This window comes from Hemicordylus capensis, chromosome 1, assembly GCF_027244095.1.
Source record: "Hemicordylus capensis ecotype Gifberg chromosome 1, rHemCap1.1.pri, whole genome shotgun sequence".
NCBI classification, from domain to species: Eukaryota; Metazoa; Chordata; class Lepidosauria; order Squamata; family Cordylidae; genus Hemicordylus; species Hemicordylus capensis.
In genome coordinates, this window is record NC_069657.1 from 28,874,921 (window position 1) to 28,898,366 (window position 23,446).

The window sequence follows — 23,446 nt, forward strand, 5'->3', positions numbered from 1 at the left end:
TTGCCTGAGATGGGGAGGCTCTTATCTCAGCAGGGACATATTCCAGAGTCTTGGAGCAGCAACAGAGAAGGACCATCCCTGCGTAGCCACAAAATGAGTTGGTGGTAACTGCAGACAAACCTCTCCAGATGATCTCAGTGGGTGGTGGGGCTCATGGCGAAGAAGGAATTATCTAAGCTGTTTAAGGCCTTCATAATTCCACACATTATGAATTTGCCAAATTGGGAACATTCAACTGTATCCTATGAACTGCACCCACAAGAACATAGCAAACTGCCTTATACTGAGTCAGATCATTGGTCCGTTTAACTCCACCTCCAGCCTCAGAGGCAAGATGTCTCTAAATACCTGTTGCAGGCGAGCAACAGCAGGAGAGAGGGCATGCCCTCACCTTTTACCTGTGTGCTTCTCAGAGGGATCTGGTGGGCCACTGTGGGAAACAGGATGCTAGACTAGGCCTTGAGCCTGATCAAGAAGGGCTTTTCTTACAGTGGCAGCTGGTGCGGGTGCTGCCAGGGAGGAGGAGTGGTGGGAGGCCATGCAAATGGCCTCTGCCAGCTGAGTAGTGGAGCTGATCCTCTGCTGCAGGGGGTGCTGGGTGGTGCACCACTGCTGGTAAGAGCTTTCAAGTGTGGCAGTACGGGAGGTAAGCAAGCACTTACTAATTTAGACTTAAAGGTGCCTCCCAGTGCTCCACCCAGCATGCCTGCACTAGCCACCACTGTGTTCTTATGTTCTTATGTTAAGTCCATCCTGCTCAGTATTAAGCACTGCTAACTGAGAAAAGAGGCACCTTTTAAAAGTGGTGATCCTCTTTATTTAGCAGAGGGAGAGCAACTGGCCCTATCCATCTCCAGCACAACATCCCTCCATTGGCTGTTGCTATCTATCTATCTATCTATCTATCTATCTATCTATCTATCTCAGCGTAAACCGCTTTGGGAACTTTTGTTGAAAAGTGGTATATAAATATTCATATTCATATTCATCATCCACACTGACCAGCAGTGACTGTCCAAGATTTCAGACAGGAGTTGTCATCCCCCGCCACCCTATCTGGAGTAGGAGTGTGTATGGAAACGGCTGGTCTGGTTCGGTTAGAGTCTAGAAAGGTCCCCCTTGGAAACTCTCCCTGGTTCGGTTTGATCTGGGGTGGTCCACGAACATTTAAAAAAACAAAAAAAACAAATTATTATTTTTACTTACCCTTGTTGGAGGTGGCAGAGAGGGGTGACCCAGGCCACACAGGGGCCAATTGTGTAGGCACATCAACCTCCAAAATGGCCACCGTGCCAGACGGGGAAGCCCCGAATGGGCCGAAGAGTTGGCCAGCCAGCCGGGATGAGCATCAAGGGTGTCTGGTGGGGGGAGGGGGAACCTTCACAGACCCACCACCACCTCCAATAACTCCCCCAGAGGGGGTAAGTTAAAAAAATGTCCATGAACCCCCTGAACAGTCAGGAGTTGTTTGGTCCATGGTTGGACCGAACAGGGGATAGTTCAGTTTTACCAGGATGGTCAAAGCGAACCGGTTCGACATCAGACATGTTCAACATCGAACCTGTTTGCACATCCCTAATCTAGAGATGCCAGGGATTGAACCTGGGACCTTCTACATGCAAAGCAGCCACACTGCCAATGAGCTACAGCCCCCTCCTGCCTCCCTGATTAATGTAAGGTTTCAGAATTTGCAAACTGGTGTTTATCTCATTCACACTTTACATTGCTCAGTGCACTTGTAAGTGTTCGTGTGTGAAGAGATCTCCCCTCTGCCTGCCACTATTTTTCTGGAGGCAAGGGCAAAACTCCAGTCTCAGGCTGCTGTCCACACTGTGATATCATTGTTCCCCCCCCCTCTCTTTCTCCCCCACTCCACATCTCTTTTTCTTTACTGTGAAAACTGGAGATTTTTTAAAAGAGCCCACCCTGAGCTGCTGGGAGAAGATAGGCCATAAATCTAAATACATTCCTTGATGCCACTTGCACCCTTTGCCCCAGTCTGCAAAGAAAGATTTGTCACAATGCGTCTTCTTGCCGTGAGAGCCCAATGCTCTTATTGCTGGAACAAGCTCATTGCCTGGTCCACCACTGAGCCTAAAACTGTAAACAGCTGTGGATCTTTGTAGTCATTAACAGGCTCCTATTGAGTGGTGCAAAAGCCTGAATTCACCAAGGGAATGGGCTTGGCGCAAAGCCTAATTGTGAGACTTGCAAGTTTTAAAATAGGGGATCTGACGGTGGGCCAGCAACCCTGTTAAGCCGAATTTCATTATTTGTTTTCTCACTAATGCCCTGCCTTTCCTGATCCAGTGCAGATTGCTGGGAAGTGAAGACTCCTAAGCTGTGCAATATGTATATCGTGGAGGGGGAAAAAGTAGTCAAACCATAGAAATGTTAGATTGTTCAAATTAGGCAATATGTTCCTTAGCCAAGTAAGAAACTTGTCATAGCACAAAATAAAATCTGTCAATTACCAGTCCTGGGATTCATGGTGCTCGTATAACCAGGGCATGCCAATGGAGATCCCTAACATTTATTTGCCATCTCATAGGGACATAGGAAGTTGCCATATACTGAGTCAGACCATTGGTCTATCTAGCTCAGTATTGTCTTCACAGACTGGCAGTGGCTTCTCCAAGGTTGCAGGAAGGAATCTTTTTCAGCCCTATCTTGGAGATGCCGGGGAGGGAACTTGGAACTTTCTGCTCTTCCCAGAGTGGCCCCATCCCCTAAGGGGAATATCTTACAGTGCTCACACATCCATTCAAATGCAACCAGGGTGGACCCTGCTCAGCTAAGGGGACAGATCATTTGACCTGTCCCCTTAGCTAAGCAGGGTCCACCCTGGTTGCATTTGAATGGGAGACTTGATGTGTGAGCACCGTAAGATATTCCCCTTAGGGGATGTAGCTTTCCTCAAGCTTTCCTCAAGCCCTAATGATTCCAGGGAGCTACAATTCCACACAGCTGTGGGATCCTAGTTAGGTATGCTAACCTAGCATTCATAGTAGTCCAAGTAAATAGGTCTGGCAATTATCAATAAACTAAATCCACAGCATCACAAGCATCACCATGTTCTTGTTTGGGAACATTTGCGCTTTAGAAAAGTCTAGCCTTCAGTGCCACTTCTATCGAGAAGCCTTTGTCTTTGATCTGAGAACAAAGTGGTTATAAAATAATTAAAAGTATGTCACATCCTTCTGCTAAACAAACAATCAGAGGAAGCAGAACACCAAAGGTGGCCTTAAGATGATAATGCATCAAACTAGGGAAGATTTATAAGCCTTTAGTGACCTTATGAGTGTAAGATTCAGTATTATTAGAAGGCATTGTGTGTAACAAAATAGTCATCTCTATTGTGATTGATCAAACACTTTATAATGATACAGAGGCCTAACAATGGATTCTCCAATGTTAACTGGAAATTCACGCTTCTTTTCCAATTGGCTTGCCTGTAGCATTAATTGGTCAATAGAGCTACTGACTCCTCATTCACATGGCACTTTCATGACTCCTAATGTATAGGGATGTGCAAAAAATTTCAGGCACAGAACGATCTGTGCCCGAAACGAACAATTTCGGGTGATTCGGGGCCGAACCGAATCACCCCCGATGTCCCCCGATATTTTTCGGGCACGAGCCGAATCACCCGAATTTCGGGCATGAAAAATTCGGGTGATTCGGTTCACGGTTGATTTTTGGTGAATTTTTAAAGTTTTAGTGACTTTGGGGCAGTTTGGGGGCATAGCATGGGATCTGGGCAAAAGGAGTGGAGTGGGGTGGTAGTGCCTAATGGGTGCAGGCTACCACCCCAATTTCAGGGGGATTGGGCCAAGGGCTGATTTTTGGTAAATTTCTGAAAATTTCATGTCTTTGGGGCAGATTGGGGCATATTGGGGCAGAAAGTGGGGCCTGGGGCAGAATAGTGGGGTGGGGTGGTAGTGCCTCATGGGTTCAGGCTACCACCCCAATTTCAGGGGGTTTGGACAAAGGGCTGATTTTTTGAGAATTTTTGAAGTTTTAGTGACTTTGGGGCAGTTTGGGGGCAGAAAGTGGATCTGCCCCAAAATAGTGGGGTGGGGTGGTAGTGCCTCATGGGTGGAGGCTACCACCCCCATTTCAGGGGGATTAGGCAGAGGGCTGATTTTTTGAGAATTTTTGAAGTTTGGGTGTCTTTGGGGCAGATTGGGGGCAGAAAGTGGATCTGCCCCAAAGGAGTGGGGTGGGCTGGTAGATAGTGCCTAATGGGTGGAGGCTACCACCCATCCCCAATTTAAGAGTGATTGGGCAGAGGGGGGAATTCTGGTGAATTTATTTTTATGAGGTTTGTCTTCATAAGGTGAAGTGTGCTAAATTGATTACTTCCTCATATTCATAGTAAGTGTGAAAAAGTGAAAGTGGGGTCATGAGAGTTGTTTAATTGAAAAATATCTCATTTGCTATGATAGAATGAGAATTCACACCTCAGAAGTTTTTTCTGAGGTGTGAATTCTCATTCTATCATAGCAAATGAGATTTTTTTCAATTAAACAACTCTCATGACCCCACTTTCACTTTTTCACACTTTCCTTTACTATGAATAATATGAGGAAGTAATCAATTTAGCACACTTCACCTTATGAAGACAAACCTCATACAAATAAATTCACCATAATTCACCCCTCTGCCCAATCACTCTTAAATTGGGGGTGGGTGGTAGCCTCCACCCATTAGGCACTATCTACCAGCCCACCCCACTCCTTTCGGGCAGATCCACTTTCTGCCCCCAATCTGCCCCAAAGACACCCAAACTTCAAAAATTCTCAAAAAATCAGCCCTCTGCCCAATCCCCCTGAAATGGGGGTGGTAGCCTCCACCCATGAGGCACTACCAACCCACCCCCACTATTTTGGGGCAGATCCACTTTCTGCCCCCAAACTGCCCCAAAGTCACTAAAACTTCAAAAATTCTCAAAAAATCAGCCCTTTGTCCAAACCCCCTGAAATTGGGGTGGTAGCCTGAACCCATGAGGCACTACCACCCCACCCCACTATTCTGCCCCAGGCCCCACTTTCTGCCCCAATATGCCCCAATCTGCCCCAAAGACATGAAATTTTCAGAAATTTACCAAAAATCAGCCCTTGGCCCAATCCCCCTGAAATTGGGGTGGTAGCCTGCACCCATTAGGCACTACCACCCCACTCCACTCCTTTTGCCCAGATCCCATGCTATGCCCCCAAACTGCCCCAAAGTCACTAAAACTTTAAAAATTCACCAAAAATCAGGATTTTGCCCAATCCCCCCGAAATTGGGGTGGTAGACTCTACCCATTGGGCACTACCACCCCACCCCAAAATTTTGCCCCTGGGCCCCTTTTTACCCCCCCTAATCAATTCAGATTCAGATTCGGATTAAATCCGAATCCGAACCGAATCAAGGGTGATTCGGGTGACCCAGATTCGGGCACAAAACAGAACAGGGGTGATTCAGTTCGGGTCCGAGCCGAATCACCCGAAATCCCGAATTGCACACCCCTACTAATGTACTTCACCACTCCTAAGGTACTTTCTCTTACCTAACGCACTTTCCGTTGAGAAAGACTCTGTGGGCTTTTGAGACAAAGGTATCTTGCAGGTTCAGTGGGACGACTCTTGGCCACTAACTTCGCTTTCCTGTTGTTCCAAGATGTATCCAAGATGGCAGCACCTATATTGTGGACTCTCTGGGAAGCCATTTGAATGTTCTCCTTGGCTCAGTCCTACTTTTGAAAAGTGGGGAACCAAAGAGCAGCAATTACAACAATGAGTCGATTAACCACAGAGCAGATTTTATCATTTAAGGCATCAGCCAATAAAATATCCTGTTCCAGGTTTGTTTCATACAGAATGAGTTCATTTGTCATTTGAGGCAGGCACTTTTAGGCCTTTCAGTACAGACAGTTTCCAGAACTGGAGCACCCACTGCCAAGAGATTATTAAATTAGGACAAACATTAAAGAGATGTCTGCAGTTGTGTTGTTAGCCAGTAGCTTCAATAATTTAGAGATTCAGCATACAGCAATGTGAAACAACAACAACAACAACAACAACAAAACCATCAAACAAATGAAGCTTTTAGTGCATGTGGAAAAATAAAAGGATGCTGGCACAAAAGGCCAGGGTGTATTATTTCTAATACTCAAGCAGAGTTCTTCCTTCTTAGAGCAGGCAGGCACTACCCATTTGGCAGAATTCTCAGTCCTGTGTTTGCCTCCAACATTCTGAGGGTATGGGAGCAGCATTTGCATGAGAGAAATGGTGGTGGTGGTAGGAAATGGTTGACCAACCATGCTGCATCTTCTCTGCTGACCCTTAGTTCTCTGGCTGATGAGAGAGGGCCATGTGTTCTCGGGGTGTGCACGGAACCGGCTGGCCCGGTTCAGATCGAGTCCAAACCAGACCTGGACCGGACCAGGCCAGTTTGGTCCGGAACCCCTCAAATCCCCCCAGTTTGGTCCAGGGAGGTTTGCTGACCTTTTACTAAAAAAGAATATATTTAACCTTAACCCCCTATGGGGGGCTTCTCTGAGGTGGCAGCAGAGTCCATGGAGGTTCCCTCTCCCCCCGCCAGCTTTTCTTCATGCAAAAAACAAGCCTGTTTAGGTCATGACCCAGGCTACGCATAGGCAAATGGCCACCACGCTGGGGGGGGAGGCCTGAATGGGCCAAAGAACGCCAAAATGGGGGGCATTTTTTTGCATAAAAGGTCAGTGGGGGAGGGGGAAACTCCATGGGACACTCGCCCGCCACCTCAGAGATGCCCCCCAGAGGGGGTAAGTTTTTTTAAAAGTTTTTTTTAGTAAGAGGTACACCAACAGGCTGCAGGGGGCGGGTTCGGTCCAGGGTCGAGCTGAATCAGGGGTGGTTTGGCTTGACACTGAACCTTCGAAATGAACCAGTTCACATCTGCTTTGCAAGCAGAATGTCCAGGGTTCACTCCCTCACAGTTCCAGGCAGGGCTGGGAGAGACTCCTGCCTAAGACCTTGGAGAGCGGTTGTGAGTCAGTGTAGATCTGTGATTCCAAACCAGAGTTCCTCCAGATGTTACTGAACTACAACTCCCATAATCCCCAGACATCATAAATTGTAGCTGGGGATGCTGGGAGTTGTAGTTCAGCAACATCTTTAGGAACCCTGGTTGGGAACCACTGGTGTAGACAATACTGAGCTAGATGACCTGAGATGACCAATGACCGGAGTATGATGAATACGAAAATGAATATGATGAATATTTATATACCACTTTTCAACCAAAGATCCCAAAATGTTTTACTAGATAGATAGAAAGATATAAATTTTTAAAATGGCTCCCTGTCCGTAAAGGCCTTACACTCTAAAAAAAAAAAGAAACATAAGATAGACACCAGCAGCAGCTGCTGGAAGGATACTGTGCTGGGGATGGATCGGGCCAGTTGTTCCCCCGCTGCTGGATACAAGAGAATCACCACTTTTAAAAGGTGACTCTTTGCTCAGTTAGCAGGGGATAAGGCAGTGTTTTGGGTTCCTATGGACAGGCTGTTGGCTGGTGCAGAACCAGTGAGCATGTCTCCCTATTCAATGGGAGGCTCACTGCATAGAATGCAAGCCAATATGTTTTATGATTATGTTTTTGATTATTGGAATTTTTGATTATTGTAATTGTTTATCAGTCCTAATTATGTTCTTATTGTACATTGCCCAGGATGAAAAGCAGTTTTCAAAATGCAATCAGTCAATCAAATCTTGTTGTAAACCGCCCAGAGACATAAGTTTTGGGCGGTATAAAAATATGTAAATAAGAAAAGAAAATAAATATTAGATGATTCTTTTGCTCCCCACTTACTCAGTCTAAATGGTGCATATTTTGTTTGTTTGTGATGCCTGGGCAAAGTAGTCCGGGAGAATCCATCCTCACCCCTTGCCAGCTGCTCTTTCCCTACATGACTTGCATTGTGGAGCACTAATAGGCTATTGCCCAGGCTGCACAAGCAAATTAGAAGCATATTCTGAAGTCGCCCATATGAAATCTTTTTGGAGACCTAGCTTCAGATGTAGCTGTAGTTCGTCCATAAAATGTGCCAAAACAAATTTTGGATCCGATCCGATTTATATCTGTGCACAGGAGGTGGCATATAATTACCTCTCAATGCTCCGGCAAGATGAGAATGACAAAACGTGCCTACCGATCATTTGCATGTGATTGCAAATTAACAAAAGGACTAGAGAGGCTAGTGAAAAAAGTAATGCTGCTCTCCCGGCAAGGGCCTAGAGCTGCTGCAATGATGCCTGAAATACTATGGAGGGCTTTCACACACCTGAGTGGGAACCCTGCTTCTCAAAGTTTCCCAGTCACATGGGGAAAGCTTTCTACACTGTTCTCAGGTGCAGCCAAGACTGAGCTAAGGAAGCCAAGCCTGCTCTTGGCTGCTAATAAGAACAGCTGGGGTTGTGCCCAATTCCGGCAGTGCTTCGTATGGCAGCCCCATTTTCTCAATCGTCTGCAGTGCCAGCTGCTTTTAATCAGTGCTGTAGCAGTGGAAGGCACCTGCCCGTCGCTGCTGGGATCCCCACAAGGCACCACGCACTTGAATGGTGCATTGTGGGATTTCCAGGGGCTGGGACAATGCATCCCGACCCTCTGTACTACCTGGGCCAGTGGAGGATTGTCTGGGTGTGCGGGGAGCGTACCCAGCAAGGACTGATAGATGATCTGCAGGGAAGGTAAGTTTGAACAACCTCCCCCATGACTTGCCCTCCAGCCCTTCTCACTGATCATGAGACACGGCTCATTCGGTTGTACATGTAGGGTTTCCCCCCACTCCCATCTTGCATATTCATTCATTTCTTCATTCGCCCTTCCACAAATGGCCCAGGGCGGTTCACACAGAGAAATCGTAAACAAATAAGATGGGATAAATAATAATATTTAACATGTGGAGGGCGGATATGCTGCATCCTGCTGCCATCCATTTCCAGACATTCAGTCAATTTCTGAAAAGTTATAGACCTGGTTCATATAATCATTCAAATCTAGGTTTAATGTGGGTTAACACATTAGTGTGATTGTGGAAACTCACACCAAGATGGGAATTTCAGGTTCACCTTGGCCCATAAATCACCCTGGCATGGGTTCGCCGCATCATGCTAATGTTAAGAACCCACATTATACCTAGATTCAAATGATTAAACCAGGCCATAGTCTTCACAGACTTGGGGGCCTCAAATGTTTCAGTCTTATCCCAGCAACACAGGCAGTCCACCTGTAATGATTTTCCCAATATGATCTAGTACAATGGGAATTAAACTGCCTTCCTCAGAACCATATCAAAGTCTCAAGATCAAAAGCCTTGATGAGAAGATCAGTAATGATACAAAAGTTTCCCTGAAGAGTCACCTAGCCTAATATTGCCAAGCCACTGGTTCATCTAAGCCAGTTCTGCCTGCTGCAGTTGGCAGTCGCAAGCAAAGGGGTGTCTGAGCTCTAGGTAGCCAATACATTTGGGGTCACAGTGAGACCAAGCAGCCTCCATATGAACTGAGACTGAATACACCCAGAATTCCCTTAAGCAGAAAGGGGTTCTGTGTCAAAAATGCAATCCTCAGCAGTTGCATCAATGCGGAAAAGATTCCCTAAGGGTAAGAAGTTCACTCCTATTCACACAGAGAGGCTATTCCCACAATCCCTGGAAAGCAGCTTAAGGGAGCTTAGCCCGCTTTCCAGGGATCGTGGGAACCACCAGGCTCACAGGCGAGCCCAGTGCTCCCAAGGTGGTTAGCATGCCTAATTCCCCCTCCCCTTAAATGAGGTTAATGGAGCGAGCACTCCGTTAACTTCATTTTGTTGCTCGTGTGTTGCCGCAGCACACTGTGACACTCAAGCAGAGCCCACACTCGCATGGGGCATCCTGGAACTTTCGGGGGCCACATGGTCCCTGATCCTCGCAGCCCCTGCTGGCTCCATGACGGAGCCGGCAGTCATGTGGGCAGCCAATCTGACTACCCAGGGCTGCCTTTCTATTGTCTGCGGGGAGAGCGGGCTAAGCCCACTCTCCCCACAGACCCGGAAGAAGCTCTTCTCGCCAGTCATGAGAAGAGCTTCATAATGTTCAACATGCTTGCAATCTATGTACAGTGTACACATGTACAGATTTGTTTGCACAGACAGTTCTATACACATTATGTTCAATATCCATACAGTGGTGCACTTCCTATCTTTAAGAACATAAGAACAGCCCTGCTGGATCAGGCCCAAGGCCCATCCATTCTAGCATCGTGCTTCACACAATGGCCCACCAGATGTCTCCAAGAAGCCCACAGGTAGAGTGTGGGGTCCTGCCCTCTGTCCTGCTGTTGCTCCCCTGCAACTGGTATTTAGCGGCATCCTGCCTCTGAGTCTGGAGGTAGCCTATATAGTCACCCGATTAGTAGGCATTGATAGACCTGTCCTCCATTGATTTGTCTAAGCCCCTTTTAAAGCCATACTTTTGTCAGTTCTGAATTTCCCAACCTTCAGTTTCATGGGATGACCCCTGGTTCTTTTGTTGTAAGAGAGGGTGAAAAATCTCTCTCTGTCCACTCTTTCTACTCCATGCATAATTTTATACACCTTTATCATGTCTCCCCATAGTCGCCTCTCTACTCAGGTTTGCTTCTAACATCAACACTTTTAAAATGAATGGTCTACAGGGAAGAAGAAGAAAAAACCCCATCTGCTTTGCCTCCGACTCAGTTTTCTATGCCCAACTCCAGATATAGGACTCCAGATTTGGGCAGAAGCACTGTCATTGCCTTTAACCACGAGCTAACCCTCATCTCCTTAGATCCTGGCCCATATAAGAGTTAGTGCATGGAATATAAATGGCTGTACATGAGTAGGGTTAGCAGAGCCAATTAATGCTGTCTTCTGGAAATTAGCTTTAAGGTTATTTCAATTAAACCTACTATCAGAAAGGACAGGATGTACCTAGTAGTCCTAAGTATTTTTAAGAGGTTGTTCTTTTTACTACACCTCAGAGGAAAGCTAAATGTGATGTAGTATTTCATCACCCCACCTTGCTTATTGCAACCTCAATCTAGCTACCGTCTCTAATGCCCCCCTTTTCTCCGCCAAGCTCTAAGTACTATTTCACATGTGACAAATTGAGGCAGAAAACTGAATGCGCGAATCACTGACCATTCCGTTTTTCACTGCAAGTTGCCTTGTCCAAAGAAGCGATCCACACATCTTGCCTGCAATGATTTCCACAGGCTCCAGGAATGTGCTACATTTACATCTCTTCACTACCTGCATCAGGAGGGTGTTCGGACAGTATGCTTTACCATGAGTTTACCGTGAAGCTTTACTGCGAGTTTGAAGTTGCCCCCCCCCGCAAAATGATGCAGCAGCTGCTTCTGCCGTCCCTTCCAGATAAGGCTACTTGGGGGGGGGGTTGGTGTGTGGTGCTCTCTGTATGAGGAGGTCGGGGAGGCGAGGGAGAAGGCAGGGTGGGGAAGGATCGAGCTGCACTGTACTCTCTGTATTCTGTCATTGGCTGACATCATGGGCATAGCACCCGTTGGACAAACAGGGACAACTGTCCCTGGGCCCAGAGGGTAAGGGCCCCCCCAAGGGGCTCCCCAGCAGGCCTTCCCTGCCCCGCTGCTGCTATTTGTGTTGACCTGGGGGTTGCTGGGGGTGAGTTGGGTGGCAACGATGGCAGCAGGCCCTTTGGCCAGCCTGCTGGCTTGTCTGCCGGCCTCTCCATCCAAATTGTGCATTAATATGGCTGTCACATGCCCATGATGAAACGGGCATGCAACTCCATATCCAACTGCACAGGCATGCAGTTCAGATGGAGAGGCCGGCGGAGAAGCCAGCCGGCCAGCCACAGCCACTGCTGCTGCCGCTTGGCACCCCCCACCCCCAGTCCAACAAAATAGCAGCGGCAGGGCAGGGGTGGCAGCAGGGAGATTTGTTGCCCCACCCCCTGCATCTGATGTCAGATGCAGGGGGAGTGGCTTAGGGGGCTGGGGGTGTGCGTGCTTTGCACACAATGGGGAGGCCCCCAAAGAAGATTTTGTTCCCTGGCCCCCAGGGTTCTTGCTATACCCCTGGCTGACATACTGCACAACATTACATGCATATCACAACACAACATCCACACAGTTGTGCAAGAGCACTCTTAAACTAACCACAATAATTGTGCAAACACAGTTGCACAATAGCCAGCCATTATTTCCAATGCTTGTTGTGCATGAGGTTTGGATTGAAGTGTCAGCAATATGCAGATAACACTCAGCTCTTCCTTTCCCTGACGTCTGATCCTTGGGAGGCAGTGGATGTGCTGAACCAGGGGCTGGAGACAGTGATGGGCTAGATGTGGGCTAGCAAACTGATGTTGAACCCAGACAAAACAGAGGTGCTGCTGGTCAGTAGAAAATCCAATTGGGATAGAGTGATTTGTTTGGTGGGTTTATGGTTTTTACTGTTTAACTGATTTTAAAGTTTTGATTGAGATTTTTATGGAGTTTTAATGTATTTTAACTTTGGTAAACTGCCTTAAGATGTCTTATGAAAGTCAGTATAAAACGGAGCAATCAATCAATCTATCTATCTATCTATAACACTTCCTGCACAAATGTAAGATACAATCGTGCACTGGGACAACCTACAACCTGGGGGGAAATGGTGGCCACTAGGAAGTAACTGCCAAGGGGAGTTCTGCTGACATCTAATGTAGCAGCAACATAAAGTGAGGGAAAGAAAAAGGAATTGCCACTGTTGCTGCCACTAATGATCCACTACAGACTTGTTGGTGAATTTTGCTGTCCTCCCCAAACTCCCAAATGGTCCCAATGCAATTTAAAATGGTAGTAAATTTAGAAGATTAACCTTCCAAAGGAATTTGAATCTAAAAACCAATAGGCAAAACATCTTATGAAATAGCAGAGCTCAAAGAAGTGAACAGAGCACAAAGTATAAAATAACTGTAGAACAAAATAATACTTTTAAAAAGTATTAAAATTTGCTGCAAAAGTGAACAAAATCAATGATATGCTTGCTGGGTAAGAACAATTTTGCAGCCTCTTCTATATTTCAGGAACAGATCTAGCTTTCTGCAGCACCTTTGGTAGAAGTTTCCAAAGTTTAAGAGCCCCAGATACACCTGCTTCTAGTCACTGGCATTTTTACTTTGTCACAAAGACAGAGAGAACCAATCAAACCAGAGCATCCGAACAAACAAAACCATAACAATTTCATTCCTTTCCAGAAAGAGTTAAACATTCAGACTAAGTCTAGCACTATGTGAGATTCACCACAGCTGCTAAGATGTCCCTGTACTGGCACTCCCAGGAGGTGCAAATTTTGAGAACCTCCCCTTCCCCCACAAGCATACAGTGCCACATGAAAATATGTCCCTGAGGCCTGTGTGACCCTCACATACATATTTTTGTGTGGCACAGAGCACCTCTGGGGGAAGAGGAGGTTGTTGAAATCCCCCTCCCCTCTCAAGTGATGCTTTCATCAAACTCCTCAGTAGCACCAGCATATCTCACATAGCACGGGCACTCTATTATTTTTAATTATTTTTATTTTTTTTAATTGTTAAATTTCATTAAAACAATCCCAAGGTGGTTCACACACAAAAATTAAAACAAGACTACAAAAAAAACCACAATTAAAATATTAAGCTACAATATAAAAACATGAATCTGACTAAGACGATTTAAAATACAAGCATAAAATAACCATACAAAATACAATATACAAAGAAGCAGCAGTAGACACAATAATATAAAAGCTTTGTTAGTATGGATGTCAGCCACTGAAGAGAGTATGTGTCTGCTGAGCCTCCAGTAGGTGGTAGTGGCAAACAGGGGCCACCACAGAAAAGCCCTGCTCACTGCTGAGCACAGCCAAACATCAACAATTGATAGTATCCACAGGAAGGCTTCACTGACAAATCTAAATGCACCCAATCTAAAAAAATATAGAAATCTAATAGTATTTTACATTTTCTGGAAGAAATTTATTTCTAACTTGCATTATTACTTGCAGGCTATTAAATATGTTTAAAAGAGATTTATTGTATTGTATTATATTTTTTGTTATAATACTGTGACCTATCAAGGTAAGGAGTGGAAGGGGAAAAAAACTTATTTATTCATCAAGCAAACAAAATATTCCATTTAGATGGTGTCAGCCAATATCTTCCATTGTGTACAATATTCTAAACATATGCCTGATTGTCAGGTTTCTGTTTTTTTTAAAAAAGAAGAGGCGGGTTACAAGTGAAAATCTGACTGACAAGTCCACCAAAGACTCATTAATTAATATGGTGGCTGTCAGGAAAATGCTGGCAAACTGCCAGGTGGCATTCTGTCTGTTTTTGGTACAGGTGTGAAGTGAATGACAATTGATTTCAGATGGAGGAACTGTTCCTTACATCTTTCAGGGGCCTTCAGTATGGAGAGAAACAAAAATCAACTCTTTCATCACAAAACAGAACCAAAACAAAATATGGGCCCAGGATGAGGATATGGTAAAGAAGTAACCCTTTTCCAAATCATAACTTGGGCAGACTTCAGCTCTTCAGCAAGGAAGCTGAATCTAGCCATCAGACAATGGAGCAGAAGGACCTGTCCCCCACTTACTGTATTTTACGGAGTATAAGACGCACTTTTTTCCTTGAAAAATATCCCCCCCAATTCAGGTGCGTCTTATACTCCGATTGGCCGGGGAAAAGTTGAAAGTTTAGCGCTTGTCAGAAAGAAGGGGGGGAGGAGGAGGAAGGGTTCGGAGGGATTGGGGTGAGGGGTTCCATTAAGGGCGGGGGAGGGTTTACTTACCCCTCCCACGCTTTCCCTACTCCAGCACAGTATTTCCTTTACAAATTGGGTGGCAAGATACCTCCCTGCTGCCCCTTTCTCCTTGTTCTGTTCAAATCGGGCGGCAGGAAACTTCCCTGCGGCCCCCTTCCCCGCTGGGCTCCTTTTAGAAATCGGGCAGCAGGATACCTCCCTGCTGCCCCTTTCCAGGCTTGGCTTCAAAAGGCTTTAAGAAGGGGAGGTCCCTGCCACCCCTTTTCCGCTGGGCTCCTTTCCAAAATCAGGCGACAGGATACCTCCCTGCTGCCCTTTTCCCTGCTTGGCTGCAAAAGGCTTTAAGAAGCCTTTTGCAGGTATGCGCACAAAAGTCTTCTTAAAGCCTTTTGCAGCCAAGCCTGGAAAGGGGCGGCACGAGCCCACGCAGGTGAGCACCAGCCCGCAGGAGCCGCCGGAGGCACAAGGTGAAGGAGGTCCCGGGCGGGCCCCGCTGGCGGCCGCGATGAGCAATAACTAGCAGCAGCCGCCGCCGCCGCGGGTCACCAACGTGGGCTCACTACTGCTGACAGGAGGGGAAGGACAGAGCGGGGCTCGGTGGGAGGGCTTGGAGGGGAGATGGAGGCGAGAGGAGAAGGAAAGCTCGAAAACTCAAAAACTGGATGAAAATTTAAGGTGTGTCTTATAGTCTGTAGCGTCTTATAGTCCGTAAAATACGGTACCCTTTACATATGCAAAGCTACATTGAAATTCCTTCAGAGATTGTCACCTTGACAATTAAGCCATCACTTATGGGCAAACGTCCCCATTCACATCAATGGAGAAGGCAGCTAGCCCCATGCCTCCTTTCCATTGAAATGTATGGGCAGTCTGCAGGAGTCTCATGTGTGCTATCACAAAGCACAGTGTTTTGTTCTGGGTTTGTGTCTCCTGAGAACGGAAATTGTAGAGAACCGGCCCTCAGAAGTACACAATACCCCCCCCCCCCGAGTGAAGTGTTTCCATTGTATTAACCCCATATTGTAATTCAGGGAGGGGGACTGAAGTTGAGAGAATGAGAGAGGGATTTATTGAAAGTCACCTAGTGAGTGTGTGGGTGAGTGAGATTTTTAGATTGTGGGTCCTTTGGCAACAGAAAACCATCCTATTTGTTCATTCTGTATTATTCTGTGTAACCACTTTGGAAACTTTGTTGAAAAGTACTACTACTAGTAGCAGCAACAGCAAGAAGATTTTAAAGAGAGGCTTCCATCTACCTTACATACTTAAGCTCTATTCAGACATTATGTTGTATGAGTGTACAGGCAACTGTACACTCATACTTGTTATTGTGTGAATGACTGCACTTGTTTGTAGGGAATTGCAATTCAGTTCATGGTGAATCAGGGGCGATTCGAGATTCAACCACAAACTGAATCACTCCTTAACTGAAGGGGCAATTCCGACCACAAATCAAATTGCCCCCAATTTGTCCCACATCAATTTGTGCAATTCACATTGTGGGTGCCATTTTGTCTCCATGTTTTTCAATTACTGGTTCGTTTGCTGGCACAGCCACTTGCTTCTGATTGGCTTGAGATCTCCTTGCTCCTTGGTTGGCTTGTTGTTTTTCAAATCAAATGCTGTCATGGGCAACTGTGCCCCCATTGGCTGGGGGGAGGGAGCATGGAGGGGGAGGCCAAAGGAGGGATTTTCAGAATGTATTTAGGGGGCTGCATGGAGGCATAAAGAGCCATTGCTTTTGTGCCTCAGGAGAGAAGAGAAAGATCACAGAGAGAGAGAGAGAGCAACAGTACTGAGCTGAGAGCAGAGACTATGGTCTGGGCCTACTTGCCCTGCCTGGCCCAGCAGTGAGTAAAGAGAGAGAGTGCCTTCTCTGTCTCTATTTTTTTGTTAACCTTTTAATTGCAGTGCCAACTGCTTTGCTTTTATTTTCTTCCTCTGTTTTTTAAATTATTATTATACCAGCAGCACCAGTGGCTTAACTGGGTGCTGCTTGGAATTTGTTTTAATTATTCTTGCTTGCAGCAGCCTTGCCCCCAATGGCTTTAATAACTGGGGTGCTATGTGTGCTGTTCCCCACCCACCCCCCAATTCTTTTTAAAATAGTAGCAGCAGCCCTGGTGGCTTAACTGGCTGCTGTTTGGAACTTTTTCCTTTCTGTGTATTTCCCCCCACCACACACACACACACACAAGCTTTTTGCTTTTGGATTCCTCTCCCCCAACACAAACACACACACACACACACACACACACACACATATACACAAGCATATTGCTTGTAGCAGCTAGCCCCCAGTGGCTATAATAAATGAAGTGCTGTGCTCCCCCCCCCCCCCGCTCTTGTGGCCCCAAGCTTCCCCTCTTCTTGCTGCTTCTGCTGGACTAGATTTTTTTTTTAAAAAAAATTTCTTGCAGGCTGGTGTGCTGTGATGTGTGTGCAGTGCCCAGCCTGTGCCCTGGCTCTTGTTGACTGCCTTCCTTTTTTGGGATTCTTTTTTATTTTTATTGTTTGGGTGGGTGCCTGAAGTGACTAGTGCCCACCTACCCTCCACCCAGCTGTTGAGTCCTGGCGCCTGCTGGGCCCCAAAGTGCCTCCGACAACAACACCTGGCAGACTCCAGCTGAAGATGCCACTGGAAGCCCCCAGCCAAAGATGCCAGAAAAATGAGCCCCTGCCCTCAGTCAGATAACAGGTCAGACTTCTTTAAATAGGGCCTGCTAGTTTAGGGAAGGGAGGGATTAGGTGGCAGGACTGTAGGGCAGGAAGGGTGGGTTAGAGTGAGGCCACAGTAATCCTCTGCCCTTCTTTGCCTTCCCTTTCCTTAGACCTGACCCCATTGTTGCTTGTCCCCCTTCCAAAAACAGCCCCCCAACAAAGCCTGCCTCTTTGTTTGGGGTGATTTACTTTTTCTAGCTTCTCTGTGTGCACAACCATGCTACAGATAGTGCTGTGTGGCACACAGACCATAGACAAACCATCCCCGACCCCACACCCCCTTAAAGGTGATGCATGGTGGGTGATGGTGAGACGGGCCTACTCTCCATGTCATCCCCATTCCCACTGATGTGGTTGTGCACAGGCTTTCCTTTCCAGAGGAGGCCCTGCAGCTCAGCCTTCTGTGCTGGCTGAAGGGGGGCAGGTCCTCCTTTGTCAGGGAAGAAGCTCTTCCCATGGCAGTGGAGTGGAGGAGGAGGTGTTGTAGGCTGCTAGCCCAGCCAGATCACTCTCTACATCCTCCCCAAGCCCTGTTGGTGACCCCCACCCACGCACCCTGTCTGAGACAGGTGTTGCAAGTAAGGATGGAGTCATAATTGTGTGTGAAAGAACAAGTTGTGCCATTGATGCTACTGCAGCACAGGCACTGTGGCTGGCAGTGATTCTGGATCACTGATTCTTTTTTTGCCATCCTTGGACTGTCTGTCTGGCAAAATGTGGAGTTCTCAGCTGGGAGGGACTGTGTGTGCTGCTTCTGTTTTGCAGTGTTTGTTTATTTGTTTGTTTGTTTGTTTGTTTTACAAGGCCAGGTTCCAAATTGTGTGCACTCTGCTTGTTTCACCCATAGGGAACAATGGGGAACATGAATCTCCCCATTGTTTCTCATAGGCAGGTGCTAGAGACACAAAAGTGGTTTGGATGGTAGGTCATGATATTTGCTACCTACCACCCAACCCACAAAAGATACGGGCAAGCAGGCAATTAAAAAAACCCTAAACTTTAAAAAGAAAACCAAACCCATAGGATCCTATGGTGTAATTGCCTGCTTGTCCATTTCTTTTGTGGGTTGGGTGGCAGGTAGAACCCATCGTGCCCTACCACCTAACATACCTTGGTGTCCCTAGGACCTATCCATGGGGAACAATGGGGTGATTCCCACAATGTTCCCAATGGGCAATTCACAAATTTTTCACAAATTTCCAATTTGATTCATTTTTTTGAAATTTGATTACAGGTTGAATTAAATAACAAAAACCTATCCATGCACACCTCTGCTTGGTTGTGTGAACAACTGTACCCAAGTACATGTCCCAAGTACAGTACACATAGGAAGTGTACTGTTGTAACTGTGTTCATCATGTGAATAAATGTACCTGTGTACAGATCTGTACCTGCGTACACTGTACACTTGTATGAGTGTTCAACATAATGTCTGAATAGGACATGTGGGTGACTGTACCTATGTTCATTACAATGTGTGAATAACTGTACCTGCATTCAGATCTGCACCTGTTTACACTGTACACTTATTGTACAAGTGTTTAACATAATAGCCTGATTCAGATGTTATAAAATTGTACCTCTGTAGTTGTGTACAGAGGCATAAAGGGGAAGAAAGCCCCACACTTGCTGCATCAATCGGCAGTGTGCCCCACCACTTATGCTTACGGCACTTATGCTTCTCTGATGATGGAAGGGCTCTACCCGTTATGGCAGGCACTTCTGTGATTGCTTGTCTGAAGTGGGAACAACCCTAAGCATGATGGCAGTAGGAGTGTGCAGGTGGTTTCAGGCTTGGCCGAACCGGGCTGAGCTGGTTCACGGGCTAGCTCAGGTATACTTGAATCCTTAGTGTGGGTTGGGAGTTACCTAAAGAAAGCGGCCTCTGTTGGCCTCCATACCTTTAGAGGAGGTGGTGGAGGCAGTGTAGAAGCAGCATAGGGGGTGGTGGCAGGGGCTCCTAGAAGCCCCTTGCTAGACTCCCAGATGACAGCCTGGGCTGCCTCAAGGATTCCCCTTTACAAGTATAGCTGTGCCGGCCCACAAGCCAGTTCTTCAAACCAGGGGCTGGGCTGGTTCAAACCCGGACCGGCACCTCCCTTTGAGGGGCCAGTCCAGTTTGAATTCGGACTGCACAAACCAGGTCAGCTTAATGTCAAGTCTGGCTCGAAGTGGGCCAGTTCACACATCCCTAGATGGCAGGTGCTTCCATGAGTGTGAAGCTGGATCGATCCAGCCTCGCAATCACAGAAGTGCCTGCGGTCATGGCTCTTCCCTCTTCAGAAAAGTCCCACTGTAAGTGTGAATGGTGGGGCATGTTGCTGAGCTGATTGACACGGCAGCGAGGGGCTTCCCCTTTGCCCTGTTGTACACAGCTACAGTGGTGCAATTTTATAACATCTGGATCAGGTTCATCTCTGAATAGTGCTTTTGTCACTACATTGCATCCAACAACAACTCCCAGCTCCCAACAACATTCTTAGATCTCCCAGTGCTTAATTCAACATTACCTACCATAACATCCTCCCAAGTTCTTCATTATCTTGTACAAGCACTGGACTTTCACTGAAATAACCACAAGTAGGAGACACATAACTGAAGAAGATAAGATCCAAGGCAGAGGTCACTGCTAGATTTTTGCCATGATTTACAAAATGTTTGTTCATAATCAACATCATTATGATGTATTTGTGAAGCACCTAAAATGACTAAACACCGTTTCATTGGAAATTGCTTCCCACCCACCCCCACCCCCACCACTTCATCTTACTGTTCTACTTGTACCTCAGATTGCTTCATGAGTGTAGTGATGTTGTGTCTTAAACAAAGGTAACACTAATGAATTCAACTTCAACCTTTTCAGCCATGTGATAGGAAAAGATTTTCAGTCACTTTCGCCTGGGTTCCTCCTGTACTTGGGGTCATCTTGATGCTCTTTGAGGGTTAGAACTTCTGGCATGCCCTTACAGGAAGGCATGAACGTGAAATTAAACCTTAGAATGCCATTTATCTGATCCCCAATTAAAACATAATCTTTTAAAAACTGTCAATAGCTACTAACTGGGATCAATAGGAGGAAAGATTATGATTGATAGTTCCCCAGTGACTCCCAGTCGGAAAGAAATAAATTGCTCTTGTCAGGTCAGCAGGAGTAAGAGCAGAAAATGGACCCTGGGCATAACCACTTGACAACCAAACCAAATTTGATACAGCCTGTGATCTTTCTTTCTTTTTTTAAGCTGAAGGATTGGAAGAAAAATGTGATAAAATGGCAGTCTTGTTTAACATTCTTAGGTCTGAAGCATGAGTCTTTAGAAAAATTCTTTTTCAAGTAAGGTAGATTTTTTCTCCCTCTGATCTTCCTATATATGCTGAAGTTCCTGAGTCAGTCTCCTAAGAGTGGGAGACTTAGTTCCTTTTTCATTTGCATTTAAGAAATATAAGCTTACGCTCGTTTAAGCAGATCCTGGATATTCCTCATCTTCGCTTCAGGAGTTAAAGTTTTAACTATCTAAATCTAATGTTTGACATGCAAGCGAGAATGTAAGCTTAGGGTAAGAGGACTAAACTACTCTTATTTGCCCTGACCTACATTATGATCTCATATTTCTAGGCCAGCTTAAGGAGTTCATGTTGAAATTCAATTTCCTAGTGTGTGGAGGGAAGAGAAGCACTTTCAAATGTAATCTTCTTCCTTTTCTTCAGTTTTCCAAATGTTTCAGCTTTGCCTAAAGTGTCAGGGAAACGAATTTGTCAAAGTGACAAAATAAACATCTTCATTTTATGGAAGTCAAACCAACCAATCTGACGGGGTTGCCACGGCAAAGCCCTCAGAGAGACACTGTGGCAGAGGGTGGGACAAGGGTAGAACCGGAGACGTGACTCTGAGGGACAGTTTAAACTATGGCCAGGGGTCTTTTTAGGGAGGGCAAGAAGAACAGTCTGTATTTCATGCCATCTCTAATCCATTACTTTGGAACGCCTATATATTGAGTTATTATGAGTTATTAAACCATCACAACAAATACTCTTAAAATGCACAGCTTTTTTGCAATGTATTTTCAACCATATTCAAGAGCAGATCTTTATGCCTTGCTCTTTTTTTGCTCCACCGTGAACTGCAATCTCTTTGCCTTTCACTCCTAATGAAACCTGACTTCCTGTCTCAGATCAAAATTAACTTTTAAATGCCAACCCTCAGTACAGCAATGTTTGAAAGCTGCTTCCTAGGTGGTTCATCAACAACAACAACAAATATTTATATACTGTTTTTCAACAGAAGTCTTCAAAGCGGTTTACATAGAGAAATAATAAATAAATAAGATGGCTCCCTGTCCCCAAAGGGCTCACAATCTAAAAAGAAACATAAGATAGACAGCAGCAACAGTCACTGGAGGTACTGTGCTGGGGGTAGACAGGGCCAGTCACTCTCCCTCGCTAAATAAAGAGAATAACCACCTTAAAAAGGTGCTTCTTTGCCCAGTTAGCCGGGGTTAGGGTTCAGCCTAATCTCATGGAGAATATCCGTGACACCACTGCATATGGCTGGTACTACGTTGAAGACTTGTTATGGAGTTTTCTACAGTCAGCCTCATCAGATTTTGCATCAGACCTTGCATGTGAAGCAGAGAGAGCATTCAAAAAACATAGCACTGTATGCCTATTTACTATAGGAAGGAAGGGATCTTCTATCAGGCCTTCTTTAAGGTTCCCCCAGGGCTCTGGAACATGATCCCAAAGGAAATCAGAATCTCCCTTTTGAAAATGCACCCATCCTATCAGGCTTTTAGTTTATAATGTTTTAAAGTTTTATTGGTGGTTATTTTAATTTGTTTTATATGATTTAAGGTTTTTATCATTGGGTTTTAATTGTAAACTACCTAGAAATTTTTATATGTGGTATCTATCTATATGATAGATAGATAGATAGATAGATAGAAAATACTATAGTGTTATATTGATAATAATAATAACAACAACAACAACAACCCCCAGTGAGGCACTACTTTGGCATGGTTGTGGGGCTTGTGTGCTCTGAGGAAGGTGAGAGCTATGCCAGAGGTCCAACCATACTAGACAGGTCTCACCAGAGGAGCCAGACAAAGAGTGCCTCTCCCATCAACAATATGGTGAGATGTAACTTTAATAAATCTATACCGGATCGGTTGTCGCCCGGGTCAACAAGGACCGCGCCAGGTGCTATAGTCCCTGGACATCTGGTGGCAAGTGAGCAACAGGACTCAGGATCTTCAGTTGAGCAACCAGGGCTGAAGACTGCAAGGTTACTGGAAGAAACGTCGCTTAACCGAAAAAAAAAAAACACGAAAAATGCCAGCAACGAAATAATGATCTGCTTTTACAAGTCTAGTCCAACTAGAAGAGGTTATTTAAAAAGAATGTACCAAATTTGGAAAGAGAAGCATCCAGATACAGAAATAACAGAACAAAGGCTAGCAGACCAGAGAAGATTCATAATAAGAAATAAAGTATTCACATGAGTTGAGCTGGAAGAACTGCAAAGAGCAACACAGGCTCAAGATATGAAAGAAGAATTACCACCAATTGAAGAAGTTGCTCAGGCACAGGTGGAGGAGGTGTTGGAAATCGAAGATGCCACTGTTACTGAACTGTTTCAAAATCAAAACCAGGCAACCGCCCCTTTGCCTTCACCTCAAAAACCCAAACGCCGTTTAACAGAAAAGCAACAAGAACTAAAGCAAAAAATAACTGAGCACATGAGCCAAACAACCACCAGGGTTCGACTTCCAGCTCTAAAAACAGTTGCCAAAAAACAACTCACTCAGGCATTAAAAGATGTCAGTGCTGCACTTGCAGAAATAACAACCAATAATTTGCAAGAAACAAACCAACTAATGTACAGTGCAGCAACAATAACAACACAAGAGCTCGGATATAAGATCAGTGGA

General features: G+C 45.7%; 2 long non-coding RNA genes across 2 annotated transcripts in view; one reads left to right on the plus strand and one right to left on the minus strand.

Moving 5' to 3' along the window:
• Window positions 1–3,058: 3,058 nt before the first annotated feature.
• LOC128341293 (uncharacterized) overlaps window positions 3,059–23,446 on the minus strand; it is a 56,160-nt gene continuing 35,772 nt past the window's right edge. The window contains exons 4-5 of the long non-coding RNA XR_008314324.1: window positions 5,555–5,737; window positions 3,059–3,153 (exon numbers count right to left, since the gene is read on the minus strand). This is a non-coding gene — a long non-coding RNA (uncharacterized LOC128341293). The remainder of the gene's footprint in view (window positions 3,154–5,554; window positions 5,738–23,446) is intronic.
• LOC128341292 (uncharacterized) overlaps window positions 16,513–23,446 on the plus strand; it is a 50,833-nt gene continuing 43,899 nt past the window's right edge. The window contains exon 1 of the long non-coding RNA XR_008314323.1: window positions 16,513–16,648. This is a non-coding gene — a long non-coding RNA (uncharacterized LOC128341292). The remainder of the gene's footprint in view (window positions 16,649–23,446) is intronic.